This window comes from Ovis canadensis, chromosome 4, assembly GCF_042477335.2.
Source record: "Ovis canadensis isolate MfBH-ARS-UI-01 breed Bighorn chromosome 4, ARS-UI_OviCan_v2, whole genome shotgun sequence".
Taxonomy (NCBI): Eukaryota; Metazoa; Chordata; class Mammalia; order Artiodactyla; family Bovidae; genus Ovis; species Ovis canadensis.
Window position 1 is genome coordinate 20585321 of NC_091248.1, and position 17443 is coordinate 20602763.

Sequence of the window (17443 nt, forward strand, 5' to 3'; positions counted from 1 at the left end):
ATTGACTCATTTATTAAAATACAAAGTACTTGCCTGCATGGTCTCCCAAGATCTTTTGCCATTTTATATCCTTAAAAGTCCATCTTTACTGATAAAGCTTCTTTCGCCTTGAGCTAACCATTTTAAAAGAAATTATGGGATCCTCAAAGCAATAGTTATTTAAAATGATAAAGCTATTTTATTTATTACAAGGAAAGCTTTGTGTTTGAAGAGAGAAAGGAGATTAGTAAAGACAGAGAATTATCATGCACGCACACACATATTCACCCAAACTGACACATCAGTGGTGGTTCTTTCTAGACAATGGAATTCTATAGTACCTTTCCCCCATGTTTGCTTACCTACACTTCCTAGTTTTTTACAATGACTATATTACTTGAGCTTATTGAAAAAAACAAAACAAAATAAAACAATGAAATGCACAGCTTAAAGTAAACAAAACAAAACAAAACAGGAAAGCAATACTTTGGGGGCATTTATCTGTTTCTCAAGGTGTAAGGAGCTGTGATGCAGAGCTTAGTGAGCCCCTCTTCTCGTCCTTTGCATTCCTGTTCTTCTTCTTCTCCAGTCTGATGATGGGAACATTCTAATGCCCTGTGTTCTGTGCCTGTTTCACACATGAGGAGATTAGAGCAGGAGCTGCAGGGTGGCTGGGCCAGCTCACAAGAACCCCCGTCACTCTGCTCACATCAGCGAGTTGCTCACAGAGGATTTCCATCCCACCTGGGCTTTCACCTGCTGGCAACCCTGACAGTAGGTCTCCCCTCAAATTTCCCAATGACCTAAATTTCCAATGGCCTAGTACTCTTGACTGGTCATACTATTTTTTTTTTTTAAGATATTTTATTTCATTGTACCGTGGTAAAAATACTTAACAGGAGATGCATGATGAACATTGATTGCCTTTGGAACATTGACCCGGGAGCTTGTGTTCTCGAGATGAAACACACTTGGTTGGGATATGTGACAGTCTTCACGCAGTGCAGGATTTCATTTTTGAGGACTGACTAAATATGTGTGCATTCATGCTCCTAAGTGATACTGTTCTGTGATTGTCTTTGTTCCATCGTTGCCTAATTTGTGTATCGGAGTAAGGCTTGCATCACAAAACACATTCTCTCTCTTTTGTATTCTGGATAAGTCTGTGTAGTTTGGGTAGCATTTCTTTCTTAAGTGTTTCTTAAAAATTGAACAGTGAAGCCATCTTCTGCAGTTTTCTGTGCTAGAGGATGATTAACTGTCAATTTAATTTCTTTCATAGATATAGGACAATTCAGATTATCATATTTTAAGCACAATACCCTCTAGGCCTATCCATGTTGTTACAAATAAGACTTTTTAAAAATGAAAATCTAATATTTCATTTCAAATACATACAAAATATGTATTTCTTTATCCATTCATCTGTCCATGGGCACCTATTTGCTTTCATATCATGACTATTGAAAATAATGCTGTAATCAATGTACAGGTGTATATATCTTTTTCATTTAGTGTCTTTTTTTTTTTTTTTCAGAAAATTACCCAGAATTAGAATTGCTGGGTCATATTGTGGTTCTATTTTTAATTTTTTGAGGTACCTCCAAACTGTTTTCCACAGTGGCTGCAGCAATTCCAGCAGTGAATGAGGGTTCCCTTTTCTCCACATCCTGGCCAAAATTTGTTGTTTTCGATAATAGCAATTCTGACAGGTGTTGAGTGATATCTCCTTGTGGTTTTGATTTGCATTTCCCTGATGGTCAGTGATGTTAAGCATCTTTTCATGTGCCTGTTGACCATCTGTATGTCTTCTTTGAAAAACTATCTATTCAGGCACCCTGCCCACTTTTAAAATCAGGGTTATTTGTCCTAATTTTGCCAGTCTGTCTGTGTTTGTTCCCTTGTATCAGATATATCAGCTACATGTCCTAGGCTTGAAGGGGTGGCCTGATATGGAAGATGTCCTGTTGGATTCAGTGGTGCAGCGCCCACTCATCACCAGAACTGGTTTCCCCAGGGTCATCCCGGTGGGGGGAGGGGCTCCTGTTGTGGTTTGCCTGTGACTGCTGCAGGCATCCTAGTGGTCAGGGCTGATCCCGTAGGTGGGAGCACTTTGTAGGGCCACCCTGGGGTGTGTGGGTTGGGCAGGACAGGTCATCAGAGGAACAACCAGACAGGGCACACAGGGTGAGCTAGTATGATGGAGAGTGACGAAATAGGACCTTCCAGAGATGGGTCAGCAGGTGGAAGGAGAGTGAGGGAAAAAAGGGACCATCCCATGCTTCCATCCTCAAGGAATTTTCAGGAGGTCCCTCTCTCCCTGGCCCCCTCTTTAAAATTAGTCAAAGTATCTCCTGCTCCTGAGGCCCAGGCGCCTTTCAAGCTGCTGCCTCTGCTCTGGAACTCAGAAGGACGGAATCTGTGTGGGAGCCCTTCAAGTCTCAGCCTTGCTCAGCCCTCAGGTACTCCGGGATGGAGCCTTGCTGGTTTCTAAACTCAGAGGAATGGGCAGGGGTGGTTCATTCTTCTGGCAGAGTTGCCTCAGCGGAGGATCCCCATGTGGGGCTCGGACTCCTGGTTCCTTGGGGGTGGGGGCCTCCATGGTGGTGATAGTCTCCTGACCTGTAAGTCTGTGCTCTTGAGGTGCTGGTTCTGACTGGATGTGTCTCTGCCCCTCCTCCCCATCCCCATGTGGCCTTTTCCTTATATCCCTAGTTGTAGACCACTTGTTCTGCTGGGCTTCAGAGCATTCTCAGAGGTTGTTGTCTATGTAGTTGTAGTGTGGATGTGTCCCTGAGCTCAGAGTCTTGCTACTCTGCAGTCTTTATTAGACCTTATGTGGAAATTCTTCTCTTCTGTTTTATAGTCACCCTATCATGTGATCCATTATTAGGGTCTCTTTACTCTTTGCTGAATGTAGTATATATAACAGAAATGTATACCATGTTCAGGCGCTTCCCAGGTGGCACTAGAGGTAACCAGCTTATCAATACAAGTAGACCTAAGAGATGCAGGTTCGACTGCTGGGTTGGAAGGATTCCCTGGAGGGCATGGCAACCTTTTTTTTTAAATTTATTTTTTAAAATTTAAATGTATTTATTTTAATTGGAGGCTAATTACTTTACAATATTGTATTGGTTTTGCCATACATCAACACGAATCTGCCACGGGTGTGCACGTATTCCCAATCTTGAACCCCCCTCCCACCTCCCGCCCCATACCATCCCTCTGGGTCATCCCAGTGCACCAGCGCCAAGCATCCTGTATCCTGCATCGAATCTAGACTGGTGATTCATTTCTTATATGATATTATACATGTTTCAATGCAAATCAAAACTACTCCAGTATTCTTGCCTGGAGAATCCCATGGACAGAGGAGCCTGGTGGATTATGGTCCATGGGGTTGCCCAGCACACATGCCATGTGTATGTCAAATATGTATGTATATTTTCTGTGCATAGAGTTCTCATTTATAGACAATTATCTATAATTATGTAATTAATTATATATTATATATACAAGATAGATGTCATATATGTACCATATATATCTCTTAATTATATATAATTACTGACTTCATTTATAGGCTAGTACATTTCTTTCTCTGAGCATGTTAATGTTTGTTATGTTTTAGTTTTTCTTCTCCCAGCATGGTCCCTATTGCCTCCAAGTTGTTTTTATTTTTTGTTTGTTTGTTTATTCCTATCATTTCAGGAAGTCTTTCTTTTCTGTGAGAGGAGCTTTCTTCAGATATGTGATCATACGTGGCTTTTTTTTTATGACAGTTAAAAGGGCTGAAAAGCTGATCAGAGGCTCTGTCATGGTGAGGCCTGTTAGTTTTGATCTCAGTTGTAGCAGAGCTGTTGTGGGGTAACCGTTGACATTTCATCTCTAGGTCCTTCCTGTTGGGTTCACTGAATTAACCAGAGAAGAGCCTTTCCATCATGAGGTAAGGGCCTTCCTTCCATCATCCCTGGGCCTGGTGTGGGGAGTGGGAGGGGGCTCTGTTCCTAGCAGGACCCTCTCAGTCACTGAACTCTCCTTCTGTGGTGAGTATGTACCTGTATTCCCAGGAGGGCTTCGGATCCCCAAAGGCATTTTCAGGCTTCAGGCTGCTGCATGGCCATGTAGAGCAGAAGGCATCTCAGGGCGGAATGGCTTCTCTTCTTGCTGTCACTCAATCCTCCTTTAAAAAACGTTTCCAAAGGTTACTTTTTTTTTTTTTTTTTTTACTTTACAATACTGTATTGGTTTTGTCATACATCAACATGAATCCGCCACGGGTGTACATAAGTTCCCACTCCTGAACCCCCTCCCACCTCCCTCCCCATACCATTCCTCTGGGTCATCCCAGTGCACCAGCCCCAAGCATCCTGTATCCTGCATTGAACCTAGACTGGTGATTTGTTTCTTATATGATATTATACATGTTTCAATGCCATTCTGCCAGATCATCCTGCCCTCTCCCTCTCCCACAGAGTCAAAAAGTCTGTTCTGCACATCTGCGTCTCTTTTGCTGTCTCACATACAGGGTTATCATTATTCTAAATAAAACATGTTTTATACATTTGAATAACACGCTCAAAGATGTAGCTCTTTCCCTGGGTTCATTAAAACAGGGAAGGGAATTCTGGGTGTCCCAGTGACCACGTGAGGGAAATGCATGGCCTCTGAACACACACAGGGCTTGTACATCCACTCCCAAGTGAAGCGAACAAACAACAGAGCAAAGCTGTGTGCAAGGTCAGAGACTCACAGAAAGGGAGTTTTAGAAAAATGTATTTTGTTCAAGTATAGTTGATTTACAATGTTGTATTAATGTATACTGTACAGCAAAGTGACTGAGTTGTGCACATATATACCGTATTGCAGGCAGCTTCTTTATTGCTTGAGCTACTAGGAACGCCCCCCCACATACACATGAATATATTGCTTTTATTGTTCTTTTCCATCATGTTTTATCATAGGAAATCAAATATAGTCCTCTGTGCTGTACAGTAGGATGTTGCTTATCCATCCTACAAATACTAGTTCGCATCTGCTATTCCCATCTCCCATTCCAGCTTTCTGCCTCTACTGCTCCCACTTGGCAACCACAAGCCTCTTCTCTATGTCTGTGAGTTTGTTTCTATTTTGAAGTACATTTGTGCTATATTTTAGATTCCACATATATGCATATGACATTTGTCTTTCTCTGTCTGACTTGCTTCACTTAGTATAAGGTCTCTAAGTCCATCCATCTTGCTGCAAATGGCATTATTTCATTCTTTGTTATGGCTGAGTAGTAGTCCATTGTATATATGTACCATATTTTCATTATCCACTCATTTATAAATGGACATTTAGGTTGCTTGCATGTCCTGGCAATTATAAACAGTGCTACAGTGAACATTGTGGTACACGTGTCTCTTTCAATTCTGGTTTCCTCAGTGTGTATGCCCAGCAGTGGGATTGCTGGGTCATATGGAAGTTCTATTTCCAGTTTTTAAAGGAATCTCCATACTGTTCTCCATAATGGCTGTACTAGTTTGCATTCCCACCAACAGTGTAAGAGGGTTTTCTTTTCTCCACACCCTCTCCAGCATTTAGTGCTTGTAGACTTTTGGATCACAGCCATTCTGACTGGCGTGAGATGGTACCTCATTGTGGTTTTGATTTGCATTTCTCTGATAATGAGTGATGTTGAGCATCTTGTCACGTGTTTGTTAGCCATCTGTATGTCTTCTTTGGAGAAATGTCTTTAGTTCTTTGGCCCATTTTTTGATTGGGTCATTTCTTTTTCTGGAATTGAGCTGCAGGAGTTGCTTGTATATTTTTGAGATCAGTTGTTTGTCCGTTGCTTCATTTACTATTATTTTCTCCCATTCAGAAGGCTGTCTTTTCACCTTGCTTATAGTTTCCTTTGTTCTGCAGAGGCTTTTAAGTTTAATTAGATCCCATTTGTTTATTTTTGCTTTTATTTCCAATATTCTGGGAGGTGGGTCATAGAGGATCCTGCTGTGATGTATGTCAGAGAGTGTTTTGCCTATGTTCTCCTCCAGGAGTTTTATAGTTTCTGGCCTTATGTTGAGATCTTTAATCCATTTGGAGCTTATTTTTGTGTATGGTATTAGAAAGTGTTCTAGTTTCATTCTTTTACAAGTGGTTGACCAGTTTTCTCAGCACCACTTGTTAAAGAGAGTGTCTTTAATCCATTGTATATTCTTGGCTCCTTTGTCAAAGATAAGGTGTCCATAGGTATGTGGATTTATCTCTGGGCTTTCTATTTTGTTCCATTGATCTATATTTCTGTCTTTGTGCCAGTACCATACTGTCTTGATGGCTGTGGCTTTGTAGTAGAGCCTAAAGTCAGGCAGGCTGATTCCTCCAGTTCCATTCTTCTTTCTCAAGATTGCTTTGGCTATTCGTGGTTTTTTGTATTTCCATACAAATTGTGAAATTATTTGTTCTAGCTCTATGAAAAATACCATTGGTAACTTTATAGGGATTGCGATGAATCTATAGATTGCTTTGGATAGTATACTGATTTTCACTATATTGATTCTTCTGATCCATGAACATGGTATATTTCTCCATCTATTAGTGTCCTCTTTGATTTCTTTCACCAGTGTTTTATGGTTTTCTATATATAGGTCTTTAGTTTCTTTAGGTAGATATATTCCTAAGCATTTTATTCTTTTCGTTGCAATGGTGAATGGAATTGTTTCCTTAATTTCTCCTTCTATTTTCTCATTATTAGTGTATGGGAATGCAAGGGATTTCTGTGTGTTGATTTTATATCCTGAAACTTTACTATAATCATTGATTAGCTCTAACAATTTTCTGGCGGAGTCTTTAGGGTTTTCCATGTAGAGGATCATGTCATCTGCAAACAGTGAGAGTTTTACTTCTTCTTTTTCAATTTGGATTCCTTTTATTTCTTTTTCTGCTCTGATTGCTGTGTCCAAAACTTCCAAAACTATGTTGAATAGTAGTGGTGAAAGTGGTCACCCTTGTCTTGTTCCTGACTTTAGGGGAAATGCTTTCAATTTTTCACCATTGAGGATAATGTTTGCTGTGGGTTTGTCATAGATAGCTTTTATTATGTTGAGGTATGTTCCTTCTATTCCTGCTTTCTGGAGAGTTTTTATCACAAATGGATGTTGAATTTTGTCAAAGGCTTTCTCTACATCTATAGAGATAATCATCTGGCTTTTATTTTTCAATTTGTTAATGTGGTGAATTACATTGATTGATTTGTGGATATTGAAGAATCCTTGCATCCCTGGGATAAAACCCACTTGGTCATAGTGTATGATCTTTTTAATGTGTTGTTGGATTCTGATTGCTAGAATTTTGTTAAGGATTTTTACATCTATGTTCATCAGTGATATTGGCCTGTAGTTTTCTATTTTTTTTTGTGGCATCTTTGTCAGGTTTTGGTATTAGTGTGATGGTGGCCTCATAGAATGAGTTTGGAAGTTTACCTACCTCTGCAATTTTCTGGAAGAGTTTGAGTAGGATAGGTGTTAGCTCTTCTCTAAATTTTTGGCAGAATTCAGCTGTGAAGCCATTTGGACCTGGGCTTTTGTTTGCTGGATGATTTCTGATTACAGTTTCAATTTCCGTGCTTGTGATGGGTCTGTTAAGATATTCTGTTTCTTCCTGGTTCAGTTTTGGAAAGTTGTAGTTTTCTAAGAATTTTTCCATTTGTCCTACGTTGTCCATTTTATTGACATATAATTGCTGATAGTAGTCTCTTATGATCCTTTGTATTTCTGTGTTGTCTGTTTTGATCTCTCCGTTTTCATTGCTAATTTTACTGATTTGATTTTTCTCCTTTTGTTTCTTGATGAGTCTGGCTAATAGTTTGTCAATTTTATTTATCCTTTCAAAGAACCAGCTTTTGGCTTTGCTGATTTTTGCTATGGTCTCTTTGGTTTCTTTTGCATTTATTTCTGCCCTAATTTTTAAGATTTCTTTCCTTCTACTAACTCTGGGGTTCTCCATTTCTTCCTTTTCTAGTTGCTTTAGGTGTAGAGTTAGGTTATTTATTTGACTTTTTTCTTGTTTCTTGAGGTATGCCTGTATTGCTATGAACTTTCCCCTTAGCACTGCTTTTACAGTGTCCCACAGGTTTTGGGTTGTTGTGTTTTCATTTTCATTAGTTTCTATGCATATTTTGATTTCTTTTTTGATTTCTTCTGTGATTTGTTGGTTATTCAGCAGTGTGTTTTTCAGCCTCCATATGTTGGAATTTTTAATACTTTTTTTCCCCCCCTGTAATTGAGATCTAATCTTACTGCATTGTGGTCAGAAAAAATGCTTGGAATGATTTCAATTTTTTTGAATTTACCAAGGCTAGATTTATGGCCCAGGATGTGATCTATCCTGGAGAAGGTTCTGTGTGCACTTGAGAAAAAAGGTGAAGTTCATTGTTTTGGGGTGAAATGTCCTATAGATATCAATTAGGTCTAACTGGTCTATTGTATCATTTAAAGTGTGTTTCCTTGTTAATTTTCTGTTTAGTTGATTTGTCCATAGGTGTGAATGGGGTATTAAAATCTCCCAATATTATTGTGTTATTGTTAATTTCCCCTTTCATACTTGTTAGCAGTTGTCTTACATATTGCGGTGCTCCTATCTTGGGTGCATATATATTTATAATTGTTATATCTTCTTGTTGGATTGATCCTTTGATCATTATGTAGTGGCCTTCTTTGTCTCTTTCCACAGCCTTTGTTTTAAAGTCTATTTTATTGGATATGAGTATTGTTACTCCTGCTTTCTTTTGGTTTATATTTGCATGGAAAATCTTTTTCCAGCCCTTCACTTTTAGTCTGTATGTGTCCCCAGTTTTGAGGTGGGTCTCTTGTAGACAACATATATAGGGGTCTTGTTTTTGTATCCATTCAGCCCGTCTTTTCTTTTTGTTGGAGCATTCAACACATTTACATTTAAGGTAATTATTGATAAGTATGATCCTGTTGCCATTTACTTTATTGTTTTGGGTTTGAGTTTATACACCCTTTTTGTGTTTCCTGTCTAGAGAATATCCTTTGGCATTTTTTGGAGAGCTGGTTTGGTGGTGCTGAATTCTGTCAGCTTTTGCTTATCTGTAATGCTTTTGATTTCTCCTTCGTATTTGAATGAGATCCTTGCTGGGTACAGTAATCTGGGCTGTAGGTTACTTTCTTTCATCACTTTAAGTATGTCTTGCCATTCGCTCCTGGCTTGAAGAGTTTCTATTGAAAGATCAGCTGTTTTCTTTATGGGAATCCCCTTGTGTGTTATTTGTTATTTTTCCCTTGCTGCTTTTAATATTTGTTCTTTGTATTTGATCTTTGTTAATTTGATTAATATGTGTTGGGGTGGTTCACCTTGGGTTTATCCTGTTTGGGACTATCTGGGTTTCTTGGACTTGGGTGATTATTTCCTTCCCCATTTTAGGGAAGTTTTCAACTATTATATCCTCAAGTATTTTCTCATGGTCTTTCTTTTTGTCTTCTTCTTCTGGGACTCCTATGATTCAATGTTGGGGCTTTTAACACTGTCCTGGAGGTCTCTGAGATTGTCCTCATTTCTTTTAATTCATTTTTCTTTTTTCCTCTCTGATTCATTTATTTCTACCATTCTATCTTCTAATTCTCCAATCCTATCTTCTGCCTCTGTTATTCTACTGTTTGTTGCCTCCAGAGTGTTTTTGATCTCATTTATTGCATTATTCATTATATATTGACTCTTTTTTATTTCTTCTAGGTCCTTGTTAAACCTTTCTTGCATCTTCTCCATCCTTGTCTCCAGGCTATTTATCTGTGATTCCACTTTGATTTCAAGATTTTGGATCATTTTCACTATCATTATTTGGCATTCTTTCTCAGGTAGATTCCCTATCTCTTCCCCTTTTGTTTGGTTTGATGGGCATTTATCTTGTTCCTTTACCTGCTGAGTATTCCTCTATCTCTTCATCTTGGTTATATTGCTGAGTTTTGGGTGTCCTTTCTATATTTTGGCAGTTTGTGGAGTTCTCTTAATTGTGGAGTTTCCTCGCTGTGGGTAGGGTTGTACAGGTGGCTTGTCAAGGTTTCTTGGTTAGGGAAGCTTGTGTTGGAGTTCTGGTGGGTGGAGCTGGGTTTCTTCTCTCTGGAGTGCAATGAAGTGTCCAGTAATGAGTTATGAGATGTCAATGGTTTTGGAGTATCTTTGGGAAGCCTGTATATTGGAGCTCAGTGCTGTGTTCCTGTGTTGCTGGAGAATTTATTTGGTATGTCTTTCCCTGGAACTTGTTGGCCCTTGGGTGGTGCTTGGTTTCAGTGTAGGTATGGAGGCATTTGATGAGCTCCTATCAGTTAATGTTCCCTGGAGTCAGGAGTTCTCTGGTTTTCTCAGGATTTGGACTTAAGCCTCCTGCTTCTGGTTTCAGTCTTAGTTTTACAGTAGTCTCAAGGCTTCTCCTTCTTACAGCACCATTGATAAAACATCTAGGTTAAAGATGAAAATTTTCTCCACATTGAGGGACACCCAGAGAGATTCACAGAGTTACATGGAGAAGAGAAGAGGGAGGAGGGAATTAGAGGTGACCCAAATGAGATGAGGTGGAATCAAAAGAGGAGAGAGCAAGCTAGCCAGTAATCACTTCCTTATGTGCACTCCACAACTGGACTGCTCAGAGATGTTCACGGAGTTATACAGAGAAGAGAAGAGGGAGGAAGGAGACAGAGGTGGCCAGGAGGATAAAAGGGGGGAATCAGAAGGAGAAAGACCATCCAGCCAGTAATCAGTTCCCTAAGTGTTCTCCACCATCTGGAACACAGAAATTCACACAATTGGGTAGAGAAGAGAGGGTGTAGGGAGTAGACACAGATGACCTGGTGGAGAAAAAAGAGAGTCCAAAGGGGAAGAGAGCAGTCAAGCCAGTAACCTTGCTCTCAAGTAAAAATGGGTACTGAAGATTGGGTCCTTAAAGGTACAAAATTGATAACAAGTACCAAAGAGCAAAGATTAAAAATCTAGAGTAGAGTTTGGAATTTAAAAAATACAATATTAAAGAAAAGAAGAAAAAAAAAGAAAGATAAAAAAGTCACAAAAATTATAAAATATACATATATATGAAGTTTGCTTTTAAAAAATAGGGTCTTTTTTATTTTGTAAAGTAATAGTAGGTTATAAAAGTGAAAATTAAAGGAGTAATAGAGGACTTAAAATTTAAAAAAAAGAATGATCATAAAAATAGTAAAAATATATCTAGGACTTTTTCTGGTGTTGTTGTGAGTATTGTGGGGCCAGGTCATTTTTGGATAGTTCCTTGGTCCGTCTTATATTTCTCAAGATCTATAGGCCCCTTCCTATGTAGTCGGTATTAATTACAGGGTTTTTTGTTTTTTTAGTTTTTTATTTTTTTAATTTTAAAATCTTTAATTCTTACATGTGTTCCCAAACATGAACCCCCCCTCCCACCTCCCTCCCCATAACATCTCTCTGGGTCATCCCCATGCACCAGCCCCAAGCGTGCTGCACCCTGCGTCAGACATAGACTGGCGATTCAATTCTTACATGGTAGTATACATGTTAGAATGCCATTCTCCCAAATCATCCCACCCTCTCCCTCTCCCTCTGAGTCCAAAAGTCCATTATACACAGCTGTGTCTTTTTTCCTGTCTTGCATACAGGATCGTCATTGCCATCTTTCTAAATTCCATATATATGTGTTAGTATACTGTATTGGTGTTTTTCTTTCTGGCTTACTTCACTCTGTATAATCAGCTCCAGTTTCATCCATCTCATCAGAACTGATTCAAATGAATTCTTTTTAACGGCTGAGTACTACTCCATTGTGTATATGTACCACAGCTTGCTTATCCATTCATCTGCTGATGGACATCTAGGTTGTTTCCATGTCCTGGCTATTATAAACAGTGCTGCGATGAACATTGGGGTACATGTGTCTCTTTCAATTCTGGTTTCCTCGGTGTGTATGCCCAGCAGTGGGATTGCTGGGTCATAAGGTAGTTCTATTTGCAGTTTTTTTAAGGAATCTCCACACTGTTCTCCATAGTGGCTGTACTAGTTTGCATTCCCACCAATGGGATCTAATTAAAATTAAAAGCTTCTGCACAACAAAGGAAAATATAAGCAAGGTGAAAAGACAGCCTTCTGAATGGGAGAAAATAATAGCAAATGAAGCAACTGACAAACAACTAATCTCAAAAATATACAAATAACTTATGCAGCTCAATTCCAGAAAAATAAACGACCCAATCAAAAAATGGGCCAAAGAACTAAATAGACATTTCTCCAAAGAAGACATACGGATGGCTAACAAACACATGAAAAGATGCTCAATATCACTCATTATCAGAGAAATGCTAATCAAAACCACGGTGAGGTACCACTTCACACCAGTCAGAATGGCTGCGATCCAAAAATCTGCAACTACAGGGTTTTAATCTATTGCACTTGTCACTTCCAAGGCGGCTCCCTCTGTTTTAGCTTCTTCTGTTTGCTGGTCTCTTCAGTGTCTGATTTCCACCCTGACACAAAGGGGGCACAATTTTTTTAGGCTCACTTGTTCAGTCGCGCTGTGGGGAGGGAGGGACACTGCAAACAAATAACACTGGTGTGTGCTCGCAGTGCCTCAGCTGCACTGGGCCTGCCCCCACTCACCGCGCGTGTGTGCCCTCCCTGCCCACACTGCTCAGGCTCTAGGTTGCTCCGATGGGAACCGTCCGAGGCCGGCCCTGGGCTGCATGCACCTCCCAGGTCTAAGCCGCTCAAGTTCAGGCGTTCGGGTAGTCCTCAGAGGCACAGACTCGGTTGGGCCTGCGTTTTGTGCTCTTCCCAGGTCCGAGCAGCTCAGGTGATGAGGTGTTAGGTGAGCACAGTCGCTGTGATTTATTGCCTCCCCTGTCCCTGCTGCTTGGTTTTCTAGGTGTACAACTGGTGCACCTTCTCAGGTGGATGTTGACCATCCAGAACCCCAAGAAGTCTTAGTTAGCAAAGAAGCCTGCTTACAGTTTTGTAGGTAATGTCTGGGGCTGCGATTGCCCCCTTCTGGCTCTGGCTGCCTGTCACTGGAGGGGGGATGGTCTGCAGCCGGCTATCTCTGTTCAGTCCTTTGTTCTGTGCATGGGCCTGGCGGTGTCTTAGGTTAGGGCTGGCTTTTCGCGTGGTAGTTATCCCACAGTATGGTTTGCTAGCCCAAGTTAGTTCACTCAGATTGCCCTCGGGGCCTTGAGGCTAGATCCTTACTCTAAGCAATGCAGCCCGCGCCTCCCTGCCCAGCCCCCGCTTGCTAGTGGCGGGTGCAGGCGTCTGTGCTGCTTCTCCGCTGGGGGAGTTAATGTTGGGCTCGTAATCTGTGGGTTTTAATTATTAATTTTTACTCCCTGTTATATCGCCCTCTGTGCTTTCAAGGCTCGCCACAGACTCGGCAGTGAGAGTGTTTCCTGGTGTTTGGAAACTTCTCTCTTTTTAAGACTACGTTCCCGGGACAGAGCTCCATCCTTACCTCTTTGTCTCTGTTTTTGTCTTTTATATTTTTTCCTGCCTCCTTTTGAAGACAATGGGCTGCTTTTCTGGGTGCCTGATGTCCTCTGCCGGCATTCAGAAGTTGTTTTGTGGAATTTCCTCAGCGTTTAAATGTTCTTTTGATGAATTTGTGGGGGAGAAAGTGGTCTCCCCGTCCTATTCCTCTGCCATCTTAGGGTATTCCTATCTAATACATTTTTGACAAATTTTTCAAAAATACAGGTTAACTTCATTTTTGCTTCATTTTTATAAAAAAGCTAATGAAGTGGACATGTGATTGGAAATTGCTAAAAGCACTCCAAGAAATGTGCTCATCCTAGTTTTTCCTGAGAAACACTGAAATATATACTTTGAAGTAAGAATGTATCTGGTCTCAGAAAAATCCCATCAAAGCAGATCTCTAGGGACTTTCCCAGTAACTCAGCAGTAAAGAATCCACCTTCACTGCAGGACACCCAGGTTTGGTTCCTGGGTCAGAGTTCTGGAGGAGAGCGTGGCAACTCACTCCAGTATTCTTGCCTGGAGAATCCCATGGACACAGGATCCTGGCGGGCTGCAGTCCATGGGGTCACAAAGAGTTGGACAGGACTGAAGGGACTGGGCATGTACATGCACCCTGGGCTGACCTAGATCCTCCTGTCATCTGCAGGAGTGATGAGTAAAGTGGGGACACAGCTGAAGAAGGGCTGGGCAAAGCTGACTGCTCCACAGCATAAGAAGTCCTCAAGGAAGCCTGTCGGGCTGTGGCTTAGGCGAGACCCTCATATTGCTGCTCCATGCCATGAAGAGTTCTTTGCAGTAAAGTTCCCTGCTGTTGTGGGGCCATACCCCTAGCTGGCCTTGGGATGAGGGAGCTGCTGAAATCTGTTTGTCTTTTGGGTCAGAGGGGGCCCCACTCTGGTTTGATATTGAGGGGTTCTCTGGTGGGATTGGAGGTCTGCCAGGAGTGACTGACTGTAACTGTTGGGAGGAGGGTCCATGTGAAAGATGGAGAAATGGCCTGCCTCCCTCCTCTGTATGCAGCCTCATTCCCATAACAACTCTGATCACAGAGACTGGAGTCATCAATCACTATACACACACTCAGGATGTTGCTCCGTCAATCATTCAGCTTCCAGCCGCCTCCTGCTCTGGACTCTCTTTGCTCAGGTTTCTGAGATCAGCTCCCACCCTATCCATCTGATTTGAAGCCTTCAGTATCTTCTGTTCTTATCTCCTTACTTGGTCTCACTTTTTCTGTAGGTTTATGTGTTTTTTCAAATGAACCTTTATTTTTAAAGTGTATCTGGAAGGAGCATGTTTCAATACCTGTGTTTAATCTTTCATTTAAATCCAGAAACTGAGTGCACTCTGCCTGAATTCCACTCCACACCATCTCCAAGGTTCAGTTCGGTTCAGTTCAGTTCAGTCGCTCGGTCTTTGCGACCCCATGAATCGCAGCACGCCAGGCCTCCCTGTTCATCACCATCTCCTGGAGTTCACTCAGACTCATGTCCATCGAGTCCGTGATGCCATCCAGCCATCTCATCCTTGGTCGTCCCTTTCTCCTACTGCCCCCAATCCCTCCCAGCATCAGAGTCTTTTCCAATGAGTCAACTCTTCGCATGAGGTGGACAAAGTACTGGAGTTTCAGCTTCAGCATCATTCCCTCCAAAGAAATCCCAGGGTTGATCTCCTTCAGAATGGACTGGTTGGATCTCCTTGCAGTCCAAGGGACTCTCAAGAGTCTTCTCCAACACCACAGTTCAAAAGCATCAATTCTTCGGCGTTCAGCCTTCTTCACAGTCCAACTCTCACATCCATACATGACCACTGGAAAAACCATAGCCTTGACTAGACGGACCTTAGTCGGCAAAGTAATGTCTCTGCTTTTGAATATACTATCTAGGTTGGTCATAACTTTGCTTCCAAGGAGTAAGCGTCTTTTAATTTCATGGCTGCAGTCACCATCTGCGGTGATTTTGGAGCCCAAAAGAATAAAGTCTGACACTAGCAAAGTGTATTTTGAAAATGAAGACAATAGGAGATGACCTGTCTCATTCTTTATTAAAACATATATTGTGCCGCTTGTCTGTTGCATCTAATGGTAGATCTAATGATAGGAAAGACCCCCAAAAGAAATAAGGATCTCATTTTTTTTTGGTCATGGAAAGTTATGTTATTTTATTTTTTATAATTGGAGGACAATTGCTTTATAATATTATATTGGTTTCTGCCATACAACAGTGTGAATCAGCCATAAGTATACATACATCCCTAACCTTCTGAACCTCCCCCCCCCACCCGACCCCCCACACCATCCCAATCCTCTAGGTTGTCGTAGAGCAGTGGGTTGAGCTTCCTGTGTTATACAGCAACTTCCCACTAGCTATTTTACATGTGGTAATGTGTATGTTTCAATGCCACTCTCTCAGTTTGTCCTACCCTCTCCTTTCCCTGCTGTGTCCACAAGTCTGTTTTCCATGTCTGCATCTCTCTTTCTGTCCTACAGATAGGTCCATCAGTACCACTTTTCTATATTCTATATATATGTGTTTGTATATGATATTTGTTTTTCTCTTTCTGACTTACTTCACTCTGTATAACAGGTTCTAGGTTCATCCACTTCACTAGAACTGACTCAAATTCATTCCTTTATATGGCTGAGTACTATTCTGTTGTATGTATGTACCACAGCCTCTTTATCTGTTCATCTGTTGATGCACATCTAGGTTGGTTAAGATCTCATTTTTAAAACTAAACACACACACACACGCACACGAGCCCAACAAAACATATACATGGATAGCAATTAAGAAATCCCAGATGATCAATTAAATAGAAGCCCTTTATTTATTTATTTATTTATTTTTTACATGACCCCCCCTTCCACCTCCCTCCCCACAACATCTCTCTGGGTCATCCCCATGCACCAGCCCCAAGCATGCTGCACCCTACGTCAGACATGGACTGGCGATTCAATTCTTACATGATAGTATACATGTTAGAATTCCCATTCTCCCAAATCATCCCACCCTCTCCCTCTCCCTCTGAGTCCAAAAGTCCGTTATACACATCTGTGTCTTTTTTCCTGTCTTGCATACAGGGTCGTCATTGCCATCTTCCTAAATTCCATATATATGTGTTAGTATACTGTATTGGTGTTTTTCTTTCTGGCTTACTTCACTCTGTATAATTGGCTCCAGTTTCATCCATCTCATCAGAACTGATTCAAATGAATTCTTTTTAACGGCTGAGTAATACTCCATTGTGTATATGTACCACAGCTTGCTTATCCATTCATCTGCTGATGGACATCTAGGTTGTTTCCATGTCCTGGCTATTATAAACAGTGCTGCGATGAACATTGGGGTACATGTGTCTCTTTCAATTCTGGTTTCCTCGGTGTGTATGCCCAGCAGTGGGATTGCTGGGTCATAAGGTAGTTCTATTTGCAATTTTTTAAGGAATCTCCACACTGTTCTCCATAGTGGCTGTACTAGTTTGCATTCCCACCAACAGTGTAGGAGGGTTCCCTTTTCTCCACACCCTCTCCAGCATTTATTGCTTGCAGGTTTTTGGATCGTAGACATTCTGACTGGTGTGAAGTGGTACCTCATTGTGGTTTTGATTTGCATTTCTCTAATAATGAGTGATGTTGAGCATCTTTTCATGTGTTTGTTAGCCATCCGTATGTCTTCTTTGGAGAAATGTCTATTTAGTTCTTTGGCCCATTTTTTGATTGGGTCGTTTATTTTTCTGGAATTGAGCTGCATAAGTTGCTTGTATATTTTTGAGATTAGTTGTTTGTCAGTTGCTTCATTTGCTATTATTTTCTCCCATTCAGAAGGCTGTCTTTTCACCTTGCTTATATTTTCCTTTGTTGTGCAGAAGCTTTCAATTTTAATTAGATCCCATTTGTTTAGTTTTGCTTTTATTTCCAGAATTCTGGGAGGTGGATCATAGAGGATCCTGCTTT

The 17443-nt window shown here is 41.0% G+C and overlaps 1 long non-coding RNA gene across 1 annotated transcript in view; it reads left to right on the forward strand.

Annotated features, from left to right (window-relative positions):
- Positions 1-17443, forward strand: part of LOC138439092 (uncharacterized) — a 55827-nt gene that overhangs the window by 30925 nt on the left and 7459 nt on the right. Inside the window, exon 3 of the long non-coding RNA XR_011256567.1 lies at positions 3875-3928. This is a non-coding gene — a long non-coding RNA (uncharacterized lncRNA). The remainder of the gene's footprint in view (positions 1-3874; positions 3929-17443) is intronic.